Genomic DNA, 12,551 nt, shown 5'->3' on the forward strand with positions numbered 1-12,551 from the left:
CTCTACGATGTTCTGATGCGGAGATATAAGGCTTTGTTTACTCTGTTGCTAGGGTACTGTATTTGGTTGCTAGGGGCGTGGCTTGGGAGTGGCCAATGATGTGCCCAGTGATTACACTCCGAGTCACAAGTAAAACGGTCCAAACCCCGTGTCTCTACGATGTTCTGATGCGGAGATATAAGGCTTTGTTTATTCGGTTGCTAGGGTGCTCAAATTTGGTTGCTAGGGGCGTGGCTTGGGAGTGGCCAATGATGTGCCCAATTGTTACACCCCTAGTCACAAGTAAAACGGTCCAACCCCCGTGTCTCTACGATGTTCTGATGCCGAGATATAACTGTTTGTATTTTATGTTGCTAGGGTGCTCAAAAGTGGTTGCTAGGGGCGTGGCTTAGTAAGTCTGTAAGGATCCTGAGATACTGATTGGATGCCTGAGTAAAATGAGCCCACCCCCATGTCTCTATGACACTGTGGTGCAAAGATATCCATCCGGGCATTTTATAATGGCAGTCTATGGTATAGGTTGCTAGGGTGCCCAAAATGGTTGCTATGGTAACCTTACACCCCATTGTGGGGGACGTCCTGACAGAGTCTAGCACCCTCTTCAAATTTAGTAACCCACATGTTTCTATGAAATCCTGGCTCGGACCTATGACCCGTCAAAATTTTTGCAATGGTAAGTCTATGGGATTTTGCCCCATTGACTTTTCATTGGGGCACTTTTGGGCACCTCTTACACCCCAGGGGTACAACTTACACCCCATTGTGATCCATGTTCTTACAGAGCCTACCACCCTCTTCAAATGTTGTAACCCACATGTTTCTACAAAATCCTCGAGCGGAGCTATGACTCGTCAAAGTTGGGCGCAATGTTAAGTCAATGGGATTTTTTGGGTGGTTTTTCGCCCCCCTTTCGGAAATCCTGCACCCGATCGCTTATAAAAGTCATAGCACACCTCTCCTCAATAAGCCGGTCGATTTGAGCCCTAATTTATGGGTCTACGACAAAGCGTGCGGGACGAGTTACGCGCCGAAAAAGTGTCCAGAAAAAGAAGAATAATAATAATAACTAGATAGGTACATTTCCTGAAGAAAATGTGAGTGGTGCTTGCCGTGGCAAAATTCAAGGGACAATTTATGATTATACTCCATGCCAAAAGTAAAACGGTCCAACCCCCGTGTCTCTACGATGTTCTGATGCAGAGATATAAGGCTTTGTTTACTCTGTTGCTAGGGAACTGTATTTGGTTGCTAGGGAAAAAAATGGCATCCACTAGTGATTACCCTCCGAGTCATGAGTCAAACGGTCCAAACCCCATGTCTCTACGATGTTCTGATGCGGAGATATAAGGCTTTGTTTACTCTGTTGCTAGGGTACTGTATTTGGTTGCTAGGGAAAAAATGGCATCCACTAGTGATTACCCTCCGAGTCATGAGTCAAACGGTCCAACCCCCATGTCTCTACGATGTTCTGATGTGGAGATATAAGGCTTTGTTTACTCTGTTGCTAGGGTACTGTATTTGGTTGCTAGGGGCGTGGCTTGGGAGTGGCCAATGATGTGCCCAGTGATTACACTCCGAGTCACAAGTAAAACGGTACAACCCCCCTGTCTCTACGATGTTCTGATGCGGAGATATAAGGCTTTGTTTACTCTGTTGCTAGGGTACTGTATTTGGTTGCTAGGGGCGTGGCTTGGGAGTGGCCAATTATGTGCCCAGTGATTACTCTCCGAGTCACAAGTAAAACGGTCCAACCCCCGTGTCTCTACGATGTTCTGATGCGGAGATATAAGGCTTTGTTTACTCTTTTGCTAGGGTACTGTATTTGGTTGCTAGGGGCGTGGCAGGGAGTGGCCAATTATGTGCCCAGTGATTACACTCCGAGTCACAAGTAAAACGGTACAACCCCCGTGTCTCTACGATGTTCTGATGCGGAGATATAAGGCTTTGTTTACTCTGTTGCTAGGGTACTGTATTTGGTTGCTAGGGGCGTGGCTTGGGAGTGGCCAATAATATCCCCAGTGATTACACTCCGAGTCACAAGTAAAACGGTCCAACCCCCGTGTCTCTACGATGTTCTGATGCGGAGATATAAGGCTTTGTTTATTCGGTTGCTAGGGTGCTCAAATTTGGTTGCTAGGGGCGTGGCTTGGGAGTGGCCAATTATGTGCCCAGTGATTACACTCCGAGTCACAAGTAAAACGGTCCAACCCCCGTGTCTCTACGATGTTCTGATGCGGAGATATAAGGCTTTGTTTATTCGGTTGCTAGGGTGCTCAAATTTGGTTGCTAGGGGCGTGGCTTGGGAGTGGCCAATGATGTGCCCAGTGATTACACTCCGAGTCACAAGTAAAACGGTACAACCCCCGTGTCTCTACGATGTTCTGATGCGGAGATATAAGGCTTTGTTTACTCTGTTGCTAGGGTACTGTATTTGGTTGCTAGGGGCGTGGCTTGGGAGTGGCCAATTATGTGCCCAGTGATTACACTCCGAGTCACAAGTAAAACGGTCCAACCCCCGTGTCTCTACGATGTTCTGATGCGGAGATATAAGGCTTTGTTTACTCTGTTGCTAGGGTACTGTATTTGGTTGCTAGGGGCGTGGCTTGGGAGTGGCCAATGATGTGCCCAGTGATTACACTCCGAGTCACAAGTAAAACGGTCCAAACCCCGTGTCTCTACGATGTTCTGATGCGGAGATATAAGGCTTTGTTTATTCGGTTGCTAGGGTGCTCAAATTTGGTTGCTAGGGGCGTGGCTTGGGAGTGGCCAATGATGTGCCCAATTGTTACACCCCTAGTCACAAGTAAAACGGTCCAACCCCCGTGTCTCTACGATGTTCTGATGCCGAGATATAACTGTTTGTATTTTATGTTGCTAGGGTGCTCAAAAGTGGTTGCTAGGGGCGTGGCTTAGTAAGTCTGTAAGGATCCTGAGAGACTGATTGGATGCCTGAGTAAAATGAGCCCACCCCCATGTCTCTATGACACTGTGGTGCAAAGATATCCATCCGGGGATTTTATAATGGCAGTCTAGGGTATAGGTTGCTAGGGTGCCCAAAATGGTTGCTATGGTAACCTTACACCCCATTGTGGGGGACGTCCTGACAGAGTCTAGCACCTTCTTCAAATTTAGTAACCCACATGTTTCTATGAAATCCTGGCTCGGACCTATGACCCGTCAAAATTTTTGCAATGGTAAGTCTATGGGATTTTGCCCCATTGACATTTCATTGGGGCACTTTTGGGCACCTCTTACACCCCAGGGGTACAACTTACACCCCATTGTGATCCATGTTCTTACAGAGCCTACCACCCTCTTCAAATGTTGTAACCCACATGTTTCTACAAAATCCTCGAGCGGAGCTATGACTCGTCAAAGTTGGGCGCAATGTTAAGTCAATGGGATTTTTTGGGTGGTTTTTCGCCCCCCTTTCGGAAATCCTGCACCCGATCGCTTATAAAAGTCATAGCACACCTCTCCTCAATAAGCCGGTCGATTTGAGCCCTAATTTATGGGTCTACGACAAAGCGTGCGGGACGAGTTACGCGCCGAAAAAGTGTCCAGAAAAAGAAGAATAATAATAATAACTAGATAGGTACATTTCCTGAAGAAAATGTGAAGTGGTGCTTGCCGTGGCAAAATTCGGGGGACAAAATATTCTAAGAGTGATTTTACACGCAGTCACAAGTAAAATGATCCAACCCCGTGTCTCTACAATGTTCTGATGCAGAGATATAAGGCTTTGTTTACTCTGTTGCTAGGGTACTGTATTTGGTTGCTAGGGAAAAAATTGGCATCCCATAATGATTACACTCTGAGTCACTAGTCAAACGGTCCAACCCCCGTGTCTCTACGATGTTCTGATGCGGAGATATAAGGCTTTGTTTACTCTGTTGCTAGGGTACTGTATTTGGTTGCTAGGGAAAAAATTGGCATCCCATAATGATTACACTCTGAGTCACTAGTCAAACGGTCCAACCCCCGTGTCTCTACGATGTTCTGATGCGGAGATATAAGGCTTTTTTACTCTGTTGCTAGGGTACTGTATTTGGTTGCTAGGGAAAAAATTGGCATCCCATAATGATTACACTCTGAGTCACGAGTCAAACGGTCCAACCCCCGTGTCTCTACGATGTTCTGATGCGGAGATATAAGGCTTTGTTTACTCTGTTGCTAGGGTACTGTATTTGGTTGCTAGGGGCGTGGCTTGGGAGTGGCCAATGATGTGCCCAATTGTTACACCCCTAGTCACAAGTAAAACGGTCCAACCCCCTTGTCTCTACGATGTTCTGATGCCGAGATATAACTGTTTGAATTTTATGTTGCTAGGGTGCTCAAAAGTGGTTGCTAGGGGCGTGGCTTAGTAAGTCTTTAAGGATCCCGAGAGACTGATTGGATGCCTGAGTAAAATGAGCCCACCCCCATGTCTCTATGACACTGTGCTGCAAAGATATCCATCTGGGCATTTTATAATGGCAGTCTATGGGAGATGTTGCTAGGGTGCCCAAAATGGTTGCTAGGGGCGTGGCTTAATAGCTCTGGGACTCTCCTGAGAGACTGATTGGATGCCTGAGTAAAATAAGCCCACCCCCTTGATTCTACGACACTGTAATTCGAAGATATCCCATCAGGAAAATTCTTATTCCCTTATATGGGCTTGTTCCCTGACCAATTATAAGTCAATGGGGCACTTTTGGGCGCCTCCTACACCCCAGGGGTACAACTTTCACCCCATTGTGATGTATGTTCTTACAGAGTCTACCACCCTCTTCAAATGTTGTAACCCACAAGTTTCTACCAAATCCTCGAGCTGAGCTATGACCCGTCAAAGTTGGGCGCAATGTTAAGTCAATGGGATTTTTCGGGTGGTTTTTCGTCCCCCTTTCGAAAATCCTGCACCCGATCCCTTATAAAAGTCATAGCACACCTCTCCTCAATAAACCGGTCATTTTGAGCCATCTTTCATGGGTCTATGACAAACCGTGCGGGACGAGTTACGCGCCGAAAAAAGTGTCCAGAATAAGAATAATAAGAACTAGATAGGTACATTTCCTGAAGAAAATGTGAGTGGTGCTTGCCGTGGCAAGTTTCGGGGGACAATTTATGATTATACTCCAAGCCAAAAGTAAAATGGTCCAACCCCCATGTCTCTACGATGTTCTGATGCGGAGATATAAGGCTTTGTTTACTCTGTTGCTAGGGTACTGTATTTGGTTGCTAGGGGAAAAAATGGCATCCACTAGTGATTACCCTCCGAGTCATGAGTCAAACGGTCCAACCCCCATGTCTCTACGATGTTCTGATGTGGAGATATAAGGCTTTGTTTACTCTGTTGCTAGGGTACTGTATTTGGTTGCTAGGGGCGTGGCTTGGGAGTGGCCAATGATGTGCCCAGTGATTACACTCCTAGTCACAAGTAAAACGGTCCAACCCCCGTGTCTCTACGATGTTCTGAAGCGGAGATATGAGGCTTTGTTTACTCTGTTGCTAGGGTACTGTATTTGGTTGCTAGGGGCGTGGCTTGGGAGTGGCCAATTATGTGCCCAGTGATTACACTCCGAGTCACAAGTAAAACGGTCTAACCCCCGTGTCTCTACGATGTTCTGATGCGGAGATATAAGGCTTTGTTTACTCTGTTGCTAGGGTACTGTATTTGGTTGCTAGGGGCGTGGCTTGGGAGTGGCCAATGATGTGCCCAGTGATTACACTCCGAGTCACAAGTAAAACGGTCCAAACCCCGTGTCTCTACGATGTTCTGATGCGGAGATATAAGGCTTTGTTTATTCGGTTGCTAGGGTGCTCAAATTTGGTTGCTAGGGGCGTGGCTTGGGAGTGGCCAATGATGTGCCCAATTGTTACACCCCTAGTCACAAGTAAAACGGTCCAACCCCCGTGTCTCTACGATGTTCTGATGCCGAGATATAACTGTTTGTATTTTATGTTGCTAGGGTGCTCAAAAGTGGTTGCTAGGGGCGTGGCTTAGTAAGTCTGTAAGGATCCTGAGAGACTGATTGGATGCCTGAGTAAAATGAGCCCACCCCCATGTCTCTATGACACTGTGGTGCAAAGATATCCATCCGGGCATTTTATAATGGCAGTCTATGGTATAGGTTGCTAGGGTGCCCAAAATGGTTGCTATGGTAACCTTACACCCCATTGTGGGGGACGTCCTGACAGAGTCTAGCACCCTCTTCAAATTTAGTAACCCACATGTTTCTATGAAATCCTGGCTCGTACCTATGACCCGTCAAAATTTTTGCAATGGTAAGTCTATGGGATTTTGGGCACCTCTTACACCCCAGGGGTACAACTTACACCCCATAGTGATCCATGTTCTTACAGAGCCTACCACCCTCTTCAAATGTTGTAACCCACATGTTTCTACAAAATCCTCGAGCGGAGCTATGACTCGTCAAAGTTGGGCGCAATGTTAAGTCAATGGGATTTTTTGGGTGGTTTTTCGCCCCCCTTTCGGAAATCCTGCACCCGATCGCTTATAAAAGTCATAGCACACCTCTCCTCAATAAGCCGGTCGATTTGAGCCCTAATTTATGGGTCTACGACAAAGCGTGCGGGACGAGTTACGCGCCGAAAAAGTGTCCAGAAAAAGAATAATAATAATAACTAGATAGGTACATTTCCTGAAGAAAATGTGAGTGGTGCTTGCCGTGGCAAAATTCTGGGGACCATACATGATTATACTCCAAGCCAAAAGTCAAACGATCCAACCCCCGTGTCTCTACGATGTTCTGATGCGGAGATATAAGGCTTTGTTTACTCTGTTGCTAGGGTACTGTATTTGGTTGCTAGGGAAAAAATGGCATCCACTAGTGATTACCCTCCGAGTCACGAGTCAAACGGTCCAACCCCCGTGTCTCTACGATGTTCTGATGCGGAGATATAAGGCTTTGTTTACTCTGTTGCTAGGGTACTGTATTTGGTTGCTAGGGAAAAAAATTGCATCCACTAGTGATTACCCTCCGAGTCATGAGTCAAACGGTCCAACCCCCGTGTCTCTACGATGTTCTGATGCGGAGATATAAGGCTTTGTTTACTCTGTTGCTAGGGTACTGTATTTGGTTGCTAGGGAAAAAAATGGGATCCACTAGTGATTACCCTCCGAGTCACGAGTCAAACGGTCCAAACCCCATGTCTCTACGATGTTCTGATGCAGAGATATAAGGCTTTGTTTACTCTGTTGCTAGGGTACTGTATTTGGTTGCTAGGGAAAAAAATGGCATCCACTAGTGATTACCCTCCGAGTTATGAGTCAAACGGTCCGACCCCCATGTCTCTACGATGTTCTGATGCGGAGATATAAGGCTTTGTTTACTCTGTTGCTAGGGTACTGTATTTGGTTGCTAGGGGCGTGGCTTGGGAGTGGCCAATGATGAGCCCAGTGATTACACTCTGAGTCACAAGTAAAACGGTCCAACCCCCGTGTCTCTACGATGTTCTGATGCGGAGATATAAGGCTTTGTTTACTCTGTTGCTAGGGTACTGTATTTGGTTGCTAGGGGCGTGGCTTGGGAGTGGCCAATGATGTGCCCAGTGATTACACTCCGAGTCACAAGTAAAACGGTCCAACCCCCGTGTCTCTATGATGTTCTGATGTGGAGATATAAGGCTTTGTTTACTCTGTTGCTAGGGTACTGTATTTGGTTGCTAGGGGCGTGGCTTGGGAGTGGCCAATGATGAGCCCAGTGATTACACTCCGAGTCACAAGTAAAACGGTCCAAACCCTGTGTCTCTATGATGTTCTGATGTGGAGATATAAGGCTTTGTTTACTCTGTTGCTAGGGTACTGTATTTGGTTGCTAGGGGCGTGGCTTGGGAGTGGCCAATGATGAGCCCAGTGATTACACTCCGAGTCACAAGTAAAACGGTCCAACCCCCGTGTCTCTACGATGTTCTGATGCGGAGATATAAGGCTTTGTTTACTCTGTTGCTAGGGTACTGTATTTGGTTGCTAGGGGCGTGGCTTGGGAGTGGCCAATGATGTGCCCAGTGATTACACTCCGAGTCACAAGTAAAACGGTCCAAACCCTGTGTCTCTACGATGTTCTGATGCGGAGATATAAGGCTTTGTTTATTCGGTTGCTAGGGTGCTCAAATTTGGTTGCTAGGGGCGTGGCTTGGGAGTGGCCAATGATGTGCCCAATTGTTACACCCCTAGTCACAAGTAAAACGGTCCAACCCCCGTGTCTCTAAGATGTTCTGATGCGGAGATATAACTGTTTGTATTTTATGTTGCTAGGGTGCTCAAAAGTGGTTGCTAGGGGCGTGGCTTAGTAAGTCTGTAAGGATCCTGAGAGACTGATTGGATGCCTGAGTAAAATGAGCCCACCCCCATGTCTCTATGACACTGTGGTGCGAAGATATCCATCTAGGCATTTTATAATGGCAGTCAATGGTATAGGTTGCTAGGGTGCCCAAAATGGTTGCTATGGTAACCTTACACCCCATTGTGGGGTACGTCCTGACAGAGTCTAGCACCCTCTTCAATTTTAGTAACCCACATGTTTCTATGAAATCCTCACTTGGACCTGTGACCTGTCAAATTTTTTTGGCAATGTTAGTCTATGGGATTTTCGCCCCATTGACTTTCCATTAGGGCACTTTTGGGCACCTCTTACACCCCAGGGGTACAACTTACACCCCAATGTGATCCATGTTCTTACAGAGCCTACCACCCTCTTCAAATGCTGTAACCCACATGTTTCTACAAAATCCTAGAGTGGAGCTATGACCTGCCAAAGTTCGACGCAATGTAAAGTCAATGGGACGTTTTCGGGAGGTTTTTCGCGCCCCTTTCGGAAATCCTGCACCCGATCGCTTATAAAAGTCATAGCACACCTCTCCTCAATAATCCGGTCGATTTGAGCCCTCTTTCATGGCACTACGCCAAACCGTGCGAGACGAGTTACGCGCCGAAAAAGTGTCCAGAAAAAGAATAATAATAATAATAATATCTTTGAGGAATAGTAATAGTGATGCTTTGCATAAATGCAAGCACCACTAATAATAACTAGATAGGTACATTTCCTGAAGAAAATGTGAGTGGTGCTTGCCGTGGCAAAATTCTGGGGACCATATATGATTATACTCCAAGCCAAAAGTTAAACGATCCAACTCCCGTGTCTGTACGATGTTCTGATGTGGAGATATAAGGCTGTGTTTATCCGGTTGCTAGGGTACTGTATTTGGTTGCTAGGGAAAATTTTGACATCCCATAATGATTACACTCTGAGTCCTGAGGCATACGGTCCAAACCCCATGTCTCTACGATGTTCTGATGCGGAGATATAAGGCTTTGTTTACTCTGTTGCTAGGGTACTGTATTTGGTTGCTAGGGAAAAAAATGGCATCCACTAGTGATTACCCTCCGAGTCATGAGTCAAACGGTCCAACCCCCGTGTCTCTACGATGTTCTGATGCGGAGATATAAGGCTTTGTTTACTCTGTTGCTAGGGTACTGTATTTGGTTGCTAGGGAAAAAAATGGCATCCACTAGTGATTACCCTCCGAGTCATGAGTCAAACGGTCCAACCCCCGTGTCTCTACGATGTTCTGATGCGGAGATATAAGGCTTTGTTTACTCTGTTGCTAGGGTACTGTATTTGGTTGCTAGGGAAAAAAATGGGATCCACTAGTGATTACCCTCCGAGTCACGAGTCAAACGGTCCAAACCCCATGTCTCTACGATGTTCTGATGCGGAGATATAAGGCTTTGTTTACTCTGTTGCTAGGGTACTGTATTTGGTTGCTAGGGAAAAAAATGGCATCCACTAGTGATTACCCTCCGAGTCATGAGTCAAACGGTCCAACCCCCGTGTCTCTACGATGTTCTGATGCGGAGATATAAGGCTTTGTTTACTCTGTTGCTAGGGTACTGTATTTGGTTGCTAAGGGAAAAAATGGCATCCACTAGTGATTACCCTCCGAGTCACGAGTCAAACGATCCAACCCCCGTGTCTCTACGATGTTCTGATGCGGAGATATAAGGCTTTGTTTACTCTGTTGCTAGGGTACTGTATTTGGTTGCTAGGGAAAAAAATGGCATCCACTAGTGATTACCCTCCGAGTCATGAGTCAAACGGTCCAACCCCCGTGTCTCTACGATGTTCTGATGCGGAGATATAAGGCTTTGTTTACTCTGTTGCTAGGGTACTGTATTTGGTTGCTAAGGAAAAAAATGGCATCCACTAGTGATTACCCTCCGAGTCACGAGTCAAACGATCCAACCCCCGTGTCTCTACGATGTTCTGATGCGGAGATATAAGGCTTTGTTTACTCTGTTGCTAGGGTACTGTATTTGGTTGCTAGGGGAAAAAATGGCATCCACTAGTGATTACCCTCCGAGTCACGAGTCAAATGGTCCAAACCCCGTGTCTTTACGATGTTCTGATGCGGAGATATAAGGCTTTGTTTACTCTGTTGCTAGGGTACTGTATTTGGTTGCTAGGGAAAAAAATGGCATCCACTAGTGATTACCCTCCGAGTCACGAGTCAAACGGTCCAACCCCCGTGTCTCTACGATGTTCTGATGCGGAGATATAAGGCTTTGTTTACTCTGTTGCTAGGGTACTGTATTTGGTTGCTAGGGAAAAAAATGGCATCCACTAGTGATTACCCTCCGAGTCATGAGTCAAACGGTCCAACCCCCGTGTCTCTACGATGTTCTGATGCGGAGATATAAGGCTTTGTTTACTCTGTTGCTAGGGTACTGTATTTGGTTGCTAGGAAAAAAAATGGGATCCACTAGTGATTACCCTCCGAGTCACGAGTCAAACGGTCCAAACCCCATGTCTCTACGATGTTCTGATGCGGAGATATAAGGCTTTGTTTACTCTGTTGCTAGGGTACTGTATTTGGTTGCTAGGGAAAAAAATGGCATCCACTAGTGATTACCCTCCGAGTCATGAGTCAAACGGTCCAACCCCCATGTCTCTACGATGTTCTGATGCGGAGATATAAGGCTTTGTTTACTCTGTTGCTAGGGTACTGTATTTGGTTGCTAGGGGCGTGGCTTGGGAGTGGCCAATGATGAGCCCAGTGATTACACTCTGAGTCACAAGTAAAACGGTCCAACCCCCGTGTCTCTACGATGTTCTGATGCGGAGATATAAGGCTTTGTTTACTCTGTTGCTAGGGCACTGTATTTGGTTGCTAGGGGCGTGGCTTGGGAGTGGCCAATGATGTGCCCAGTGATTACACTCCGAGTCACAAGTAAAACGGTCCAACCCCCGTGTCTCTACGATGTTCTGATGCGGAGATATAAGGCTTTGTTTACTCTGTTGCTAGGGTACTGTATTTGGTTGCTAGGGGCGTGGCTTGGGAGTGGCCAATGATGTGCCCAGTGATTACACTCCGAGTCACAAGTAAAACGGTCCAAACCCCGTGTCTCTACGATGTTCTGATGCGAAGATATAAGGCTTTGTTTATTCGGTTGCTAGGGTGCTCAAATTTGGTTGCTAGGGGCGTGGCTTGGGAGTGGCCAATGATGTGCCCAATTGTTACACCCCTAGTCACAAGTAAAACGGTCCAACCCCCGTGTCTCTACGATGTTCTGATGCCGAGATATAACTGTTTGAATTTTATGTTGCTAGGGTGCTCAAAAGTGGTTGCTAGGGGCGTGGCTTAATACCTATGTAAGGATCCTGAGAGACTGATTGGATGTCTGAGTAAAATGAGCCCACCCCCATGTCTCTATGACACTGTGGCGCAAAGATATCCATCTGGGCATTTTATAATGGCAGTCTATGGGAGATGTTGCTAGGGTGCCCAAAATTGTTGCTACGGGCGTGGCTTAATAGCTCTGGGATGATCCTAAGAGACTGATTGGATGCCCGAGTAAAATGAGCCCACCCACTTATCTCTACGACACTGTAAAGCAAAGATATCTCATCTGGAACTGTTTTATTCCCTTATATGGGCATGTTTCCTGCCCCATTATAAGTCAATGGGAATTTTCGGGTGTCGCTTACACCCCAGGGGTACAACTTACACCCCATTGTGATCCATGTTCTTACAGAGTCTACCACCCTCTTCAAATGTTGTAACCCACATGTTTCTACAAAATCCTTGAGCGGAGCTATGACCCATCAAAGTTGGGCGTAATGTTAAGTCAATGGGATTTTTTGGGTGGTTTTTCGCCCCCCTTTCGAAAACCTTGCACCCGATCGCTTATAAAAGTCATAGCAGACGTGTCCTCAATTAGCCGGTCGTTTTGAGCACTGTTTCATTGGTCTACGACAAACCGTGCGGGACGAGTTACGCGCCGAAAAAGTGTCCAGATATAAGAATAATAAATAAATAAATAATAAGTATGAGCAATAATAATAGTGATGCCTTGCATAAATGCAAGCACCACTAATAATAATAAGTATGCAAGATAGTAATAGTGATGCTTTGCATAAATGCAAGCACCACTAACTAGATAGGTACATTTCCTGAAGAAAATGTGAAGTGGTGCTTGCCGTGGCAAATTTCGGGGGACAATATATGATTATACTCCAAGCCAAAAGTAAAACAATTCAACCCACATGTCT

The sequence above is a fragment of the Paramisgurnus dabryanus genome, chromosome 4 (genome assembly GCF_030506205.2).
Source record: "Paramisgurnus dabryanus chromosome 4, PD_genome_1.1, whole genome shotgun sequence".
NCBI lineage: Eukaryota > Metazoa > Chordata > Actinopteri > Cypriniformes > Cobitidae > Paramisgurnus > Paramisgurnus dabryanus.